The 14,818-nt window shown below is 37.6% G+C and overlaps 2 pseudogenes; both read left to right on the top strand.

Annotated features, from left to right (window-relative positions):
• Nucleotides 1-2,306: 2,306 nt before the first annotated feature.
• Nucleotides 2,307-2,753, top strand: LOC123813571 (annotated as a pseudogene).
• A 1,864-nt stretch (nucleotides 2,754-4,617) lies between these two features.
• On the top strand, nucleotides 4,618-5,036 carry LOC123813413 (annotated as a pseudogene).
• Nucleotides 5,037-14,818: the final 9,782 nt, after the last annotated feature.

The raw sequence follows: 14,818 nt of genomic DNA, 5'->3' as shown, positions 1-14,818 counted from the left end.
GAAGTACAACAGGCAGGCAGAGTCTGAAAAGGATGCTGGAGATCAATAACAAGCCAAAACCCATGAGCATGCTGTTTGAGTGCCATGAGTACACATTGAAATCCATGCCAATTTTTATTGCCTCTACCTTTTGGCAGGGTGAGTATCCTGCAGAAGTGATATCTCATTGTCACAGAGCTTAAACTAATACCTGGCTCAAAAGTAAGATGCTGAAGAAAAATCTCAGGGAAGATGGAGCAACTGCTGCCTCACATCGATGAGGTGAATCCTCAGGTCAACAACAAGGTGTGAGAGCTACAAAATGGCTGCAGCTCTCGAGATCTCCCACGATAATCTATCGTAGGATGTCCTAAATGGAAACATACAGGAAAGGAATTCTAGGGAAAGTGGTTCAGAGTGGCTAAAATGACACATTCTAAATCACTATAATCCATCATATCTGTAATCCAGCCAGTGGAAGAAGGAAGAAAATGAAGATCTTACACTCCTTTATTTAAGGACATTCCATCAAAGGAATTCCTAACCCGATGGGCTAAAACCTAGCCTCTCAATTAAGCTGCAAGGGAAGTGTGAAATGTAATCTTTATTGCAGTGCTCACAGGCCCAGGAATTCTGTTCTTGGGGAAGAAGGGTGGATATTGAAAACAACTCACAGTTTCTGCCACAACCCGCTTGGCTCCACCTCTGGAATGTCTTTTCCTCCTTCTCTCTTGGCAAACTCTAGTTCACCCTTAGAGACTCAATTATTATCCTTCCTGCAAAGCCTTTACTCTATTTTCATATTGGGTTTTATAAATTCCCCCATCTTGACACTATCTTGTTTACTCCTTTAGAAAATTTTAAGATCATTGTTCTGGGAACTGAGGATTTGGCAGGGACCAAAACAAAATATTTTCATTTGCAAAATTTATTACACCATAATTACTTAGTATCCTTTGTACTCTAAGGCTGCCACCAACTGAGATAAGAAGGGTAAGTAAGATTCATGGATAACTTCAAGCATTTCTATTCCTAACTAAATTCGTAAATCTGTTAACCATGATTAAGATGAAATAATTGGGTAAGGCTTTGAAGTACTTCATGTTCTTTTCTATTAACCACAAAGGTAATGTTTATGATTTATAAATTATGTCTCTTCTAAAGAGTCATGAACCTTAAAAGGACCTGACCTAAAAAGGAGCTGATCTAAATTTAGAAAAGAAATTTAAGTCTTCAATCAAAAGATTATTTGCTCCAAATTATGTGCCAAGTTAGTGTCAGGGCTAAAAGTGGAATCCAAGAGTATTGATTCTTAAACATGTGCCCTTGACACATTGTATTTTTGTGAAAAAAGTCACAGTGAAAATATATGTCAATTATGTTTATAGAGCCAATCTTTTAAAAAATTATGGCATCAAAATTTAGGTTAAAAAAAGCCTGTTGCCAAATTCATTTATTAGTTCTAATAGTTTTTTGGTGGAATCTTTCGAGTTTTCTATAAATAGTATTGTGCCATTTGCAAAATAGTGACAATTTTACTTTTTTCTTTCCAGTTTGGATAACTTTATTTCTTTTTCTTGTCTGACTGCTGTGGCTGGGACTTCCAATACTATGCTGAATAAAAGTGGTGAGAGTGGACATCCTTGCCTTGTTCTTGATCTTAGAGAAAAAGCTTTCAGCTTTTTACCATTGAGTTTTATGTTAGCTGTGGGTTTATCATATGTGGCCTTTATTGTGTTGAGATATGTTCCTTATATACACACTTTGCTGAGAGTTTTTGTCATAAATGAGTGTTGAGTTTTGTCAAATGTGTCTGTGTCATCAATTAAGAGTATCATGATTTTTATCCTCCATTTTGTTTATGTGGTATATTATGTTTATTGATTTGCAGATATTGAGCCATCCTTGCATTCCTGCACTAAATCCCACTTAGTCCTGGTGTATGATCTTTTCAATGTATTGATAAATTTGGTTTGCTAATATTCTCTTGATAATTTCTACGTCTATGTTCATTGAGGATATTGGCTTGTAATTTTTTTTAGTAGTGTCTTTGGTTTTGGTATCAGGGTAATACTGGACTCATAGAAAGAGTTTGGAAGCTTTTGCTTCTCTTCAGTTTTTTGGAATAGTTTAAGAAGGACAGGTATTAATGCTTCTTTGAATGCTTAGTAGAATTCACCTGTGAACACGTCTGGTCCTGGGATTTTGTTTGTTGAAAGTCTTTTGATTACTGATTCAATTTTGTTTCTAGTAAATCAGTCTGATTGTCAGATTGTCACATAGTTTTAAGAATTTATCCATTTAGCTTTTGTGTCTCGGCCACCAACATGCCATCCAGACTTAGGAAGACCAGGAATCTTCGGGGCCATGTGAGCCATAGCCACGGCCGCATCAGCAAGCACAGGAAGCACCCGGGAGGCCGAGGTAATGCTGGTGGCTTGCATCATCACAGGATCAACTTCCACAAATATCACCCAGGTTACTTTGGAAAAGTTGGTATGAGGCACTACCACTTAAAGAGGAGCCAGAGCTTCTGCCCCACTGTCAACCTGGATAAACTGTGGACTTTGGTCAGTGAGCAGATGCGGGTCAATGCTGCCAAAAACAAGACCGGAGCCGCTCCCGTCATTGATGTGGTGTGATCAGGCTACTACAAAGTTTTGGGGAAGGGAAAGCTCCCAAAGCAAGCTGCCATTGTGAAGGCCAAATTCTTCAGCAGAAGAGCTGAGGAGAAGATTAAGAGTGTTGGTGGGGCTTGAGTGTTGGTAGCTTGAAGCCACATGGACGGGAAATCATTAAATGTTCACAAGTGCTTTTGTCTTCTGGTCTGGGTGTAGGTTCTTGGCACCTCTACCTGTGTGTTAGAAACCTGCAGGTTCTAGGAGTTAAAGGTATGAGTGCCTGGGCTCCTCTGCCAACTCCCCTGAGAAAGAAAGTATGTAAGAGTTAGCACCAGAGCTTAGAGGCCTTGGTCTGTTACCTGACTTGAACTTCTTGTTTATAAAGTGAAAATGATGGCTGTTGGTGGTGTGTGTGTGATAAATATAAAAGAGTTGAAAGGCCAAAAAAAAAAAAGAATTTATCCATTTATTCAAGGTTGTCCAAGCTGTAGGCATATAATTGTTTGTAGTGTTCTCTTAAAATGCTTTGTATTTCTTTGATGTCAGTTGTCACTTCTCCTCCTTCATTTTCAATTTTATGTATTTTGGCCCCCTTTATTATTTATTTATTTTTCTTTGGTGAGCCTGGCTCATGTTTTAACTATTTCACTTATTTTTCAAAGAACTAGCTCTTAGTTTCATTGACCTTTTTGTTTTCTCCTACTGTTTTGAGTCTCTAATTTATTTGTGCTCTGATCTTTATTATTTCCTTCCTTCTACTCCCTTAGGGGTTTGTTTATTCTTTTTCTAGTTCCTATAAGTGTATGTTTAGATTTTTTATTTGAGATTTTACTTGTTTCTTGAGGTAGGCCTGTAGCACTATGAATTTCTCTGTTAGAACTGCTTTTGCTATGTCCCAAAGATTTTGAGTCATTTTGTTTCCATTTTAATTTGTCTCAAGATGTTTTTCAACTTTCTCCTTGATTTCTTCATTAACTCATTGGTTGTGTAGCACTATGTTGAATAGTGTTTAATAAATGAATTCAATAAAATTATAGGATACAAAATTAATATTCAGAAATCTGTTGCATTTATATAAACAAATAACAAACTGTCAGAAAGAGAAATTAAGAAAGCAATTCCATGTACAATCGCACCAGAAAGAATAAAATATCTAGAAGTAAATTTAACTAAGGGGATAAAAAACCTGTAACCTGAAAACTAGACATTGATGACAGAAATTGAAGAACACACAAATAAATGGACGGTTATACTGTGCTAATAGCTTGAAATAATTAATGTTGTTAAAATGTCCATATTGCCCAAAGAAAACTACAGATTCAATGCAATTCCTATACCAATAGTATTTTTCACAGAACAAATAATCCTAAAATTTATATGGAACCACAAAATATCCCAAATAGCCAAAGAAACCTTGAGAAAGAAGAAAAACTGAAGGTATGCTCTCTGATTTCAAACTATACTACAAAGCTATAGTAATCAAAACAGTGTAGTACTGAAACAAAAACAGATACATAGATCAAGAACAGAATAGAAAGGCCAGAAATAAACTCATGCTTATATGGTCAATTAATCTACAACAAAGGAGGCAAAAATATACAATGGGGAAAAGACAGTTTCTTCAATAAATGTCATTGAAAACTGGACAGATATATGCAAAAAATGAAATTAGACCATTTTCTTATACCATATATAAAAATAAACTCAAAATGAATTAAAGATTTAAATGTAAGACCTGAAACCACAACAATCCTAGAAGAAAACATGGGCAGTAAAGTTTCTTTAATACATCTCTTAGCAATATCTTTTTGGATATTTCTATGGCAAAGGTAACAAAAGCAAAACTAAGCACATGGGACTACATCAAACTATAAAGCCTTTGCACAGCAAAGGGAACCACCAAGACAAAAAATCAACCTACTCAATGGGAGAAGAAATTTGCAGATGATATATCTGATAGGGGTCAATATCTAGAATATGTAATAAAACTCATATACATCCCTTTCTGGCATTCAAGATGTCAAAGCCAGGATGTGGCGAGTCTTCTGGTGGGAAATTCCAGATTTCCCTTGGTTTTCCAGTAGGAACTGTGATCAACTGTGCCTACAACACAGGAGCCAAAAATCTGTATATCATCTCTGTGAAGCAGATCAAGGGATGACTGAACAGGCTTCCTGCTGCTGGTGTGGGTGACACAGTGATGGCTACCATCAAAAAAGGCAGACCAGAGCTCAGAAAGAAGGTACATCCAGCAGCAGTAATTCAACAATGAAAGTCATACCGGAGAAAAGATGGTGTGTTTATTTTGAAGATAATGCGGGGGTCATAGTAAATAATAAAGGTGAAATGAAAGATTCTGCCATCACAGGACCAGTTGCAAAGCAGTGTGCAAATTTGTGGCCCAGGATTGCATCTAACACTGGCAGCATTGCATAATTCTCTAGTGCATTTGTAAAGAAAAAAAATTAAAAATTATTTCCTCCTCCCCCCAAAAATCATACAACTCAATATCAAAAAATAAACAAAAAACAAAATAATCCAATTAAAAAATAGACAGAGGACCTTAATAAATATTTCTCCAAAGAAGACACACAAATGGCCAACAGACACATGAAAATATACTCAACAACATTAATCATTAAGGAAATGCAAATCAAAACTGCAATGAGTTATCACCTCACACTGTCATAATGGCTATTATCAAATAAGACAAGAAATTACAAGTGTTGGTGAAGATGTGGAGAAAACAGAAGCTTTGTGCATTGTTGATGGGATTGTAAATCAGGGCAGCCATACAGAAAACAGTAGGAAAATTCCTCAAAAAGTTAAAAATGGAACTACTGTATACCCAAGCAATTCCACTTCTGGATATTTAGTCAAAGAAAACAATAACAATAATTCAAAAAGATACTTGTACACTTATGTTCATTATAGAATTGCTTACAATAGCCAAGCAATGGAAACAACCTAGGTGTCCATCAATAGATGAATGAATAAAGAAGAGGTAGTACATATAAACAATGGAATATTAACCACAACAAAATATAAAATCTTGCCATTTGTAACAACATAGATGGACCTACATAGTATTATACTAAGTAAAATAAATTGGACAGATAGACAAATTAAAAGACAAATATAGTGTGACTTTACTTGTATGTGGAATTAGAAAATAAAACAATGAGCAAACAAAATAAAACAGAAACAAACTCATAGTTACAGAGAATGAACTGATGGTTGCCAGGAGGAAGTAGGGGGCTGGGGGCTTGGTAGAAAAGGGGAAGAGAATTAGGAAGTACAAATTCCAGTCATAAGATTTTTTTAAAAAAGGGAACTGTTACCTGAATAGTAGTATGTTGGTACACATATGTGTATGTGATAGTGTTATGAACATTTTCTTGTTCAAATGTGAAAAAAGGTATAGGTAATTTGAATATAAACATATTAGGTAATATAGTGGTAATATAGACTTGTAAAATGTCAAGTTAAATTTTAAGGATGACACATGACTCTTCTTATCAAGGTCTATGTAGCCCTTTCCTAAAATTACATGGATTCTATTAGAGATCTGCTTTATGTTAATTTGAGATCTATAATAGTGCACACACACACTCAAAAACTGAAAATCAAAGTTTTAATTAAAACTGATATAAAAATTAAAGCTATTATGCACAATTTTGAGCAGCCACAGAATTCTAACAGACATCCTTTCTCTTTGAACCTTTGCTCCCTCACACCAACAGATGTAGTCTAAAGCACATGACCCACGTTCACACCTACGCATTCAGCTGCTCACCTGCCCCTCTCCACAGTTCTGACACATTTGTTCCACTTCTTTCATCACCATAGGAGATAGTGTGAAGGAGAAATGAAAGTCAGGAGCACAGATGCAGATCATATAAATATGTGTACTACACAAAACCTATTGGAAAAAATCTTTCAATGAAATAACATTCATTTATTTCAGAAAAATTAGCTTTCAATAGAATCAATGAAAACAGCCAGCTCCTTCAGGCCAAGTTCATGAGACTAAAAGGGAAGATTGTGATTCAGGGTTTAATCCAATCTATTTTTCAAAACAATATATCTGAGCAAATACAATAAATGGATGATTTCTTGAGAAAAAGGGTTTAAAACAGTACTATTAAATTAGATCTCAAAGTCCTAAAAAAAAAGAAAAGAATTTAATTTTGTTCTCATGGTACAAGAAGACTCTAAATTTAACTCAAGAGAGGTTTTGTCCTGGAGCCTGAAGTCTTTCTCATTGTGGACTATATTTAGGTCGAGGGTACAATTAGATCAAATATCAGATTTCTAAAGTACATAAGTATAAATCATCATCAACGCTACTGCTAAAAATACATAAGCCAGGAACTGTGGCAAATCTGAAATACCAAGTAAGATAGATGTTATGAAGTCTCTCTGAAAGTAGTGGCCATTGACTGTTACTGTTACTGACAAAGCATTTTGTATTTTATGTAATAAGTGCTCATTTATCAAGAATCTTGGAGGTCCTGGCAAGCAATAAACTTATTAACAATGAATAGAAAGATTCACACTTTCTCCACTGATGCATAGAAATAGCTCATCTTTGTTGCAGGCTAAGACTATAGGAAGTGAGTGGGACTCTTTTCATTACAAGTGTCAGAAAACCTGACCCAAACTTGTTAAAAGTAAATTTGTTGTCTTGTGTAACTGAAAAGCCCAAGTATAAGGCCCATGCTTCGAGCATAGCTGAGTTCAGGCTAAACAAGTCACTAGTGCTTGGTTGCTCTATATTCTTTAACTCTACTTTCTGCCAGGTTTCAGTATCAGGTTCCCTACAGTCGTTCTTCAGTCCTTCCAACCTTTCAGGTTCAAGGTCAAAAAGGAAGAGCAAGTTGGATTCCAATCACAATGGCTAAGGGAATATGATTCAATGACTGCGTTAGGCCTAAGGAGAACGTTTCACCTCTGAATAATGACAGAGGTGTAGTCTTGCTTAATTAAGTACATGGACTAAAGAGTAAGGAAAGAATAAAACTCAATATAAAAATTGGGAGCTGTTATTAGAAGATGAAGTGGATGGCATGCCTGTTATAGGGGGAACAATTGTGGCCATGGAGATAATGTTTTACTGCCTCTGTGAGGACCAATTAACAAGTAATCTTAGATCTAAGGTGATGATAAAAATGCATGGTGAATCCACTGTTTATAAGGCAGATATGCCACTAGATCATCAGTTTCTTTGGCTGTATGACAATTATACCACTTACAACTCAAGTTTTTTTGGTGAGGACTTGTAAACCAGTATATGTAAAAACATACCTGGTTAATAAATGTCAATTATCTTCCCATTTCCCTTTGAGTCAAATTTTCCTTTCTTATGTTGGGAGCTTTTCAGAATAGAAAGTATGTCTGATTCATTTTTTTAATCTCTAGAACCTAAGAGAGCACCTAATGCATAGTAGAAATTTAATGTGTGCTGAGCAAACAGATGTTGGATATATTTTTTACTTTTTTTAAAAAACACTCGCTTTTTTTTTTTAAAGTGACTTTATTTATTTATTTATTTATTTTTAGTGAGAGGAGAAGGGAAGGAGAAAGAGAGGGAGAGAAACATCAATGTGTGGTTGCCTTTTGCATGGACCCTAGTAGGGAACTGGTCTACAACCCAGGCATGTGCCCTGACTGGGAATTGAACCAGTGACCCTTTGGTTCACAGGCCCACACTCAATCCACTGAGCTACACCAGCCAGGGCTATTTTCTACTTTTAAAGGACTTTCATAATTAGGCCTGAAAAAATTTAAGATTAGGTTGTAGGATTAGCTCCTGCAACAAAGAAACCCCAATACGTAATGGCTTAAAGAAGACATGTGTTCATTTTTATCTTGCAAAGCAGTCTAGAGCTTCTGGACTGTTGTTTGTAGGAAGACATCTCTGCTCCCATAGGTTATGCAGCTTCCTTCTGTTATTTCCCCTGTTTTCCTCATCGGCACGTTGAAGCTAGCTGACCACCATCAAAACTGTGTTCCAGCTCATGGGAAGCGGGAAGAAGATGTGAAGGGCAAACAGTTTCCTTTTATTATTTCTTCTTTAAAAAATATTTTATTGATTATGCTGTTACAGTTGTCCCATTTTCCCCCCTTTATTCCCCTCTGCCCTCTACACCCCCTCCCACCCACATTCCCCCAGTTTAGTTCATGTCCATGGGTCATACATATAAGTTCTTTGGCTTCTACATTTCCCATACTATTCTTAACCTCCCCCTGTCTATTTTCTACCTACCATTTATGCTACTTATTCTCTATACCTTTTCCCCTTCTCTCCACCTCCGACTCCCGCACTGGTAACCCTCCATGTGATCTCCATTTCTGTTCTGTTCTAGTTGTTTGCTTAGTTTTTGGTTTTGTTTTAGGTGTGGTTTTAATAACTGTGAGTTTGCTGTCATTTTACTGTTCATATTTTTTAGCTTCTTTTTCTTAGATAAGTCCCTTTAACATTTCATGAAATAAGGGCTTGGTGATGAACTCCTTTAACTTGACCTTATCTGAGAAGCACTTTATCTGCCCTTCCATTCTAAATGAAAGCTTTGCTGGACAGAGTAATCTTGGATCAGGTCCTTGCCTTTCATGACTTGGAATACTTCTCTCCAGCCCCTTCTTGCCTATAAGATCTCTTTTGAGAAATCAGTTGACAGTCTTATGGGAACTACTTTGTAAGTAACTGTCTCCTTTTCTCTTGCTGCTTTTAAGATTCTCTCCTTCTCTTTAATCTTAGGTAATGTAATTATGATGTGCCTTGGTGTGTTCCTCCTTGGGTCCAACTTCTTTGGGACTCTGAGATTCTTGGACTTCCTGGAAGTCTATTTCCTTTGCCAGATTGGGGAAGTCCTCCTTCACTATTTGTTCGAATAAGTTTTCAATTTCTTGGTCTTCCTCTTCTCCTTCTATACCCCTAAATTTGGGTGTTGGAATGTTTAAAGATGTCCTGGGGGTTCCTAAGCCTCTCCTCATTTTTTTGAATTCTTGTTTCTTCTTGTTCTGTTTAAATATTTCTTTCTTCCTTCTGGTCCACACCATTGATTTGAGTCCCAGTTTTCTTTCCATCACTCTTTTCCTTTATTTCACTTAGCATAGCCTTCATTTTTTCATCTAATTTGTGAGGAAATTCAACCAATTCTGTGAACATCCTGATTACCAGTGTTTTGAATTGTGTATCTGATAGGCTGGCTATCTCTTCATTGCTTAGTTATATTTTTTCTGGAGCTTTAATCTGTTCTTTCATTGGGGCCATTCTTTTTTGTCTCAGCATGCCTGTTATGTAGTAAGGGGTGGGGCCTTAGGTGTTCACTGGTGTGGGGCAGCCCACATGGCTGCTTTGTGATGCTGTATGTGGGGAAGGGGTCTGAGAAGCAACAGTGGCGCTTGCTCCACTCTCTGCCAGATTTCAGTCAATTCTCCTGCTACCCACAAGCAAATTGGGCCCTTCTGGTGCTGATTCCTGTGTGGGTGAGTTTGTATATGTTTTAGGACTCTGTGGGTCTCTCCAACAGACTCTCCTGTGAGGATGGGAGTTTCTCCCACTGCCACCTCAACCCCCACAGGTATTTTCAGTCAGTGGTTTGAGGCTTTATTTCCCCAAGGTGGAACACTGGGTTGTGCAGCCTATCTCACTCCCCAGTTGTTCCTCCTAGTTTATCTGCACTGGAATGTGGGACCACCTGGTCCTCTAGCCACTGCCTTGCCAGCCAGCTGCAGCCTTGCCCACCCCAGTCCTCCAGCCACCGCCTTGCCGCAAGTGTTTTCCTCCTGCCTGCCCGTCTGCCCATCTCTGCCCCTCCTACCTGTCTAGATGAATGTTTCTTCTTTAACTCCTTGGTTGTCACACTTCCATACAGTTCAATTTTCTGGTTGTTTTTTTGTTTTTAAATAGTTGTTGTCCTTTTGGTTGTGCGAGGAGGCACAGTGTGTCTACCTATGCCTCCATCTTGGCTGGAAGTCTCCTTTGCCCATTTTTTAATTGGGTTGCTTATCTTCTTAGAGTGGAGTTGTGTGAATTCTTTATATGTTTTGGAAATCACACCCTTTAAAAGTAAAAAGTTTTCTTTGTCTGGTAGTAGAAGGGGAAGTCAGAGAGACTCAAAGCATAAGAAGAATTTGACATGAAGGTGGTTTTCTGTTGTTAAGATGAAGGATCCATAAGGCAAGGACCTGAGAATGACCTCCAGGAGCAAAGCATAATTGCTAGCTGACAGCCTGCAAGACACAGGAATCTGTCTTACAACTTAAAGAATATGAATTCTGCCAACAATGTGAAGGAATTGGAAGTGGGTCTTTCCCTAGTTGAAACTCTAGGTGAGGAAGTAGCTGGCCAATAGCTTGATTTTAGCCTTATCAGACCCTGAGCTGCGAGACTTTTGTTATGAGATACTAGAGATATAAATTTGTACTGTTTTAAGTCACTAAATTATTGGGTATTTGCTTGTTTTTGAGACAAACACTATGAAAAAGACATGCATTTTTCCACTTCTATGGTACTCCAATAGTGGAGTTGTTTGGTGGAACTCTGACTTCCACCTGTATTAGTTGCTTGTTGCTGTTGTAATAAATTTTCACAAAATTAGTAGTTTAAAATAACACAAATTTATTCCCTTATAGTTCTGGAGATCAGAAGGCCTAAATGGGTCTTATAGGACTAAAATAAAGGTGTTCATAAAGTTGCATTCTTTCTGGAGGCTCTAGGGAGAATCTGGTTTCTTGCCTTTTCCAGTTTCTAAAGGCTACCTGCATGCCTTGGCTCACTGGCCCTCCCTTTACCTTTAAAGCACATCATTCCAATCTCTACTTCTGTGATCATACCTCCTTTTTTTGACCTTTTTGTCTTCCTGCTATAAAGACATTTGTGATTACATTGGCCCCCACCTAGATAATTCAGGAGGCTCTTCCCATATCAAAATCCTTAACTTGCCTTGACCAGTGTAGCTCAGTTGGTTGGGCATTGTCCCACAAAGTGAAAGGTCGCCAGTTCAATTTTCGGACAGGGCTCATGCCTGGGTTGGGTTGCAGGTTCAGACCCCAGTCAGAGTGCACATGGGAAGCAACTGATTGATGTTCCTCTCTAACATTGATGTTTCTCTCCCTCTTTTTCTCCCTCCATTCCCCTCTCTCTAAAATGAATAAATAACCTTTTAAAATAAAAGATCATTAACTTAATCACATTTACAAAATTTCTTTTATGATATAAGGTAATATATTCATAGGTTCTGAGGATTAGGGTGTGGACACCAGGGGCAGGGGTTGCTGGGGGGAGCATCATTCTGTCTATCACAACCTCCTGCAGCAGAGCACTGTAGAGGCTTTATAAACGAAATTGACATTTGAATTATAGCCCACAAAATTGGGACAGCACATACATCCTGAACATAAGAAGTTTATCTATATGCTAAATTAAGAGATCTAAAGAAGGAACCAGAATCTTAAAATATAATATCCAAATTTCTAGGATATAGTACAAAATCACTCACCATGTCATGAAAATTTCAACTCAGGAAAAAACAATCGACAGATGCCAACACCAAGATGATGCAGATGTTGGAATTATGAGATGGGGATTTTAAGCAGTTATTATATAAATGTTTTAATATAGAATTACAAATATCTTAAATCAAATGAGAAAATGGAAAATCTTAGCAAAGATTTATGGAAGATACAAAGAAGAGCCAAATGGAAATTTTAGAGTTAAAAAATATAAGAACTGAAATTAAAATCTCATTAGATGTATATTTTGACTGTACTCAGGATTTAAGTTATAGAGGTGGCTGACTGAGGACACTGAGAGGTGAATGTAATTGAAAACAGTCTATTAAGGGGCATGCCATGCCATACAGAGCTACATGAGGAAGTGCCAGGGTCAGTCAGGAGGCAGGAGGAGTGAGGAGAAAGCACAGGCACAAGCCTTTACTGTGGTTTGGGTAGGAAAGTTTAGGAATGAATGGTTTGAATCATTCCAGTGGGCTCTGGGTATAGCAGTAGTCTCTAGTTGTCTAATGCCTGGTCCTGGAGTGATCTAGAGCAGGGGAAATACTGACTTGGTGTGTACAAGTTAGATGAAAGAGGTGGTTGGGAGCATGGACTCTGGGTTGGTTGGTTGGCATAGGAAAAGCACCTGGTTGTGGGGGGGGGGTCATTTATTATCTCTAGGAATTTGTTAGCTCTGAGAGGGAAAGCATTTCCCTATGGAAAATAAAAAGCATACTTAAAACAAAGGCTCAATAGCAAAATGAGGGTGTCAGAAGAGTCAGTGAACTTGAAGATAGAGTGACAGAAAATCAATATGAATAAGAGAGTGAAAAGAAATTTAAAAAAAATGAATGAATCCCTAGGGACCTGTGTGATAGTAGTAGAAGACCTAACATTCATGTTATCAAAGTTTCAGAAGAAGAAAAAGAACACCAAGCTGAAAAATATTTGAAGAAATAACTCCTCAAATTTGGTGAAAGATGTAAACCTAGAGAATCAAGAAACTGAGTATACCCCAAACAGACAAACTAAGGAATTGACACCCAGACACATAATCAAAGTTCTAAAAATGAAAAACAAAGAAAAACTTTTAAAAACAAAGAAAGACAATGACCAATCAGGGAATAATGATTCAAATGACAGCAAATTTCTTCTCAGAAACTTGAGGGACAGAAGAAAGAGGCAAATATTCCCCAGGTCCTGGAAGAGAAAGCACTACCAACTCAGAATTCTTTATTCAGTAAAAATTATTTTTTCAGGAAAGAAAGTGAAGAAATGCTAAGAGAATTTGTCACCAACAGATCTTCTCTAAGAAAATGGCCAAATGAAGTTCTTCAGACAGAAATAAAATGATAATGAAAGGATATTTGGAATATCCTCACAAATGCAAAAAAAAGCAGTAAAATTATATGGACTGCATATTGTATAATATTATCAGAGTGACAAAATTATAGTAATGGAGAATAGATCAGTGGTTGGAAGGGGGTTAGGATTGGGAGTGAGTATGATTATTAAAATATAGCACAAAGGGATTTCTTTTTGGTGATGGAGCAGTTCTGGGTTCTGATTGTAGTGACAGTTACAGAAATCCACAAATGAGATAAGATTTCAAATTTCACCCTCTAAAAAAATGTATGCAAAGAAAGACTGGTGAAATCCAGATGGCAATTGGCACAGGAAGAAATTTAGTTAGTTCAGTGAGATCATTCTGTGCATATCCCCCTCCAATCTACACACATATGTGCATATGCACACTTACACACAGGCACACATAGTTGCCCGAGTTTCAGTATTTCCCTGGTGTTTTTCTAGTATTGTCTTTCTAGCCAGCTTAGATTTTTCCGTGCTTAGCATTCAGAAAGATCTCTCAAATTATCCCTCTTTTCCTGTTGGTAGTCTAACCCATTTAACTCCTCTTCCCATTCCCTCATCTCCTACCCCTTTTTGAAACCCTCATGCTTTCACAAAATTATAGCCTCTGTTTTTAATAATTATATTGCTAGCAGCCTATTTAACATTCCGTCATTTTCTGAAGTCTTATTAGATGTGATGGGTAAGAGGACACAGGCTGAAGCCTGACCAAAGACTAAGTGATGTCAGACAAAAGGAGTCACCACAGTGGTGCCCACAATCTCACTGCTATATTCCTGAGCCCATATGTCCTCTGGAGAGGCATGGGGGAAGAACAGTTCCAGAAAAATCTGAGGATACCATGGCAGGATAAGTGGAAGTTGGAGGAGAGAAGGGAATGATAAGAAGTTATCCCATTTATGAGAATAGTATACAGCTTAAATCCTTTGACAATCATTCAAACTAGGACTGAGAAAGGATAAGAGAAGTCAAGATAACAGAATAAACAGAAAACTTCTTACAGCCAGACTATTCCCATCTTGTTCTGAGGCTTGAAGGAAAGGAAGGATCAAGGATGGCAGACCAAGTTCCAAGGCTGCTGGGAGAGGGAATAAAGAGAGCTTAGTTGCTGTGGATGACTCTGCGAATCCAGTCTGTATAGTGAGACACCTTGGTGTAGTAGCCAATATCACCTCTCAGAATACACCCATCTGACCAGGAGAGGATCCCTTGGAGCTGATTTTGGCACAGAATCGGGGCAGCAGCTATTTCCTGTTAGAAAGAGGAGAAATGGGTCAGGCAGAATAGCCAAAACAAAGATAATCTATTACCAAGTCCCTATCTGAGGGGCCCAAAATAGAAAGACT

Source organism: Phyllostomus hastatus, unplaced genomic scaffold (assembly GCF_019186645.2).
Source record: "Phyllostomus hastatus isolate PE091 unplaced genomic scaffold, TTU_PhHast_1.1 phas_contig_1, whole genome shotgun sequence".
In the NCBI taxonomy this organism is placed as follows: Eukaryota; Metazoa; Chordata; class Mammalia; order Chiroptera; family Phyllostomidae; genus Phyllostomus; species Phyllostomus hastatus.
Note: the sequence above shows the minus strand (reverse complement) of the source record. Positions and strands in the feature narration are given on the sequence as shown.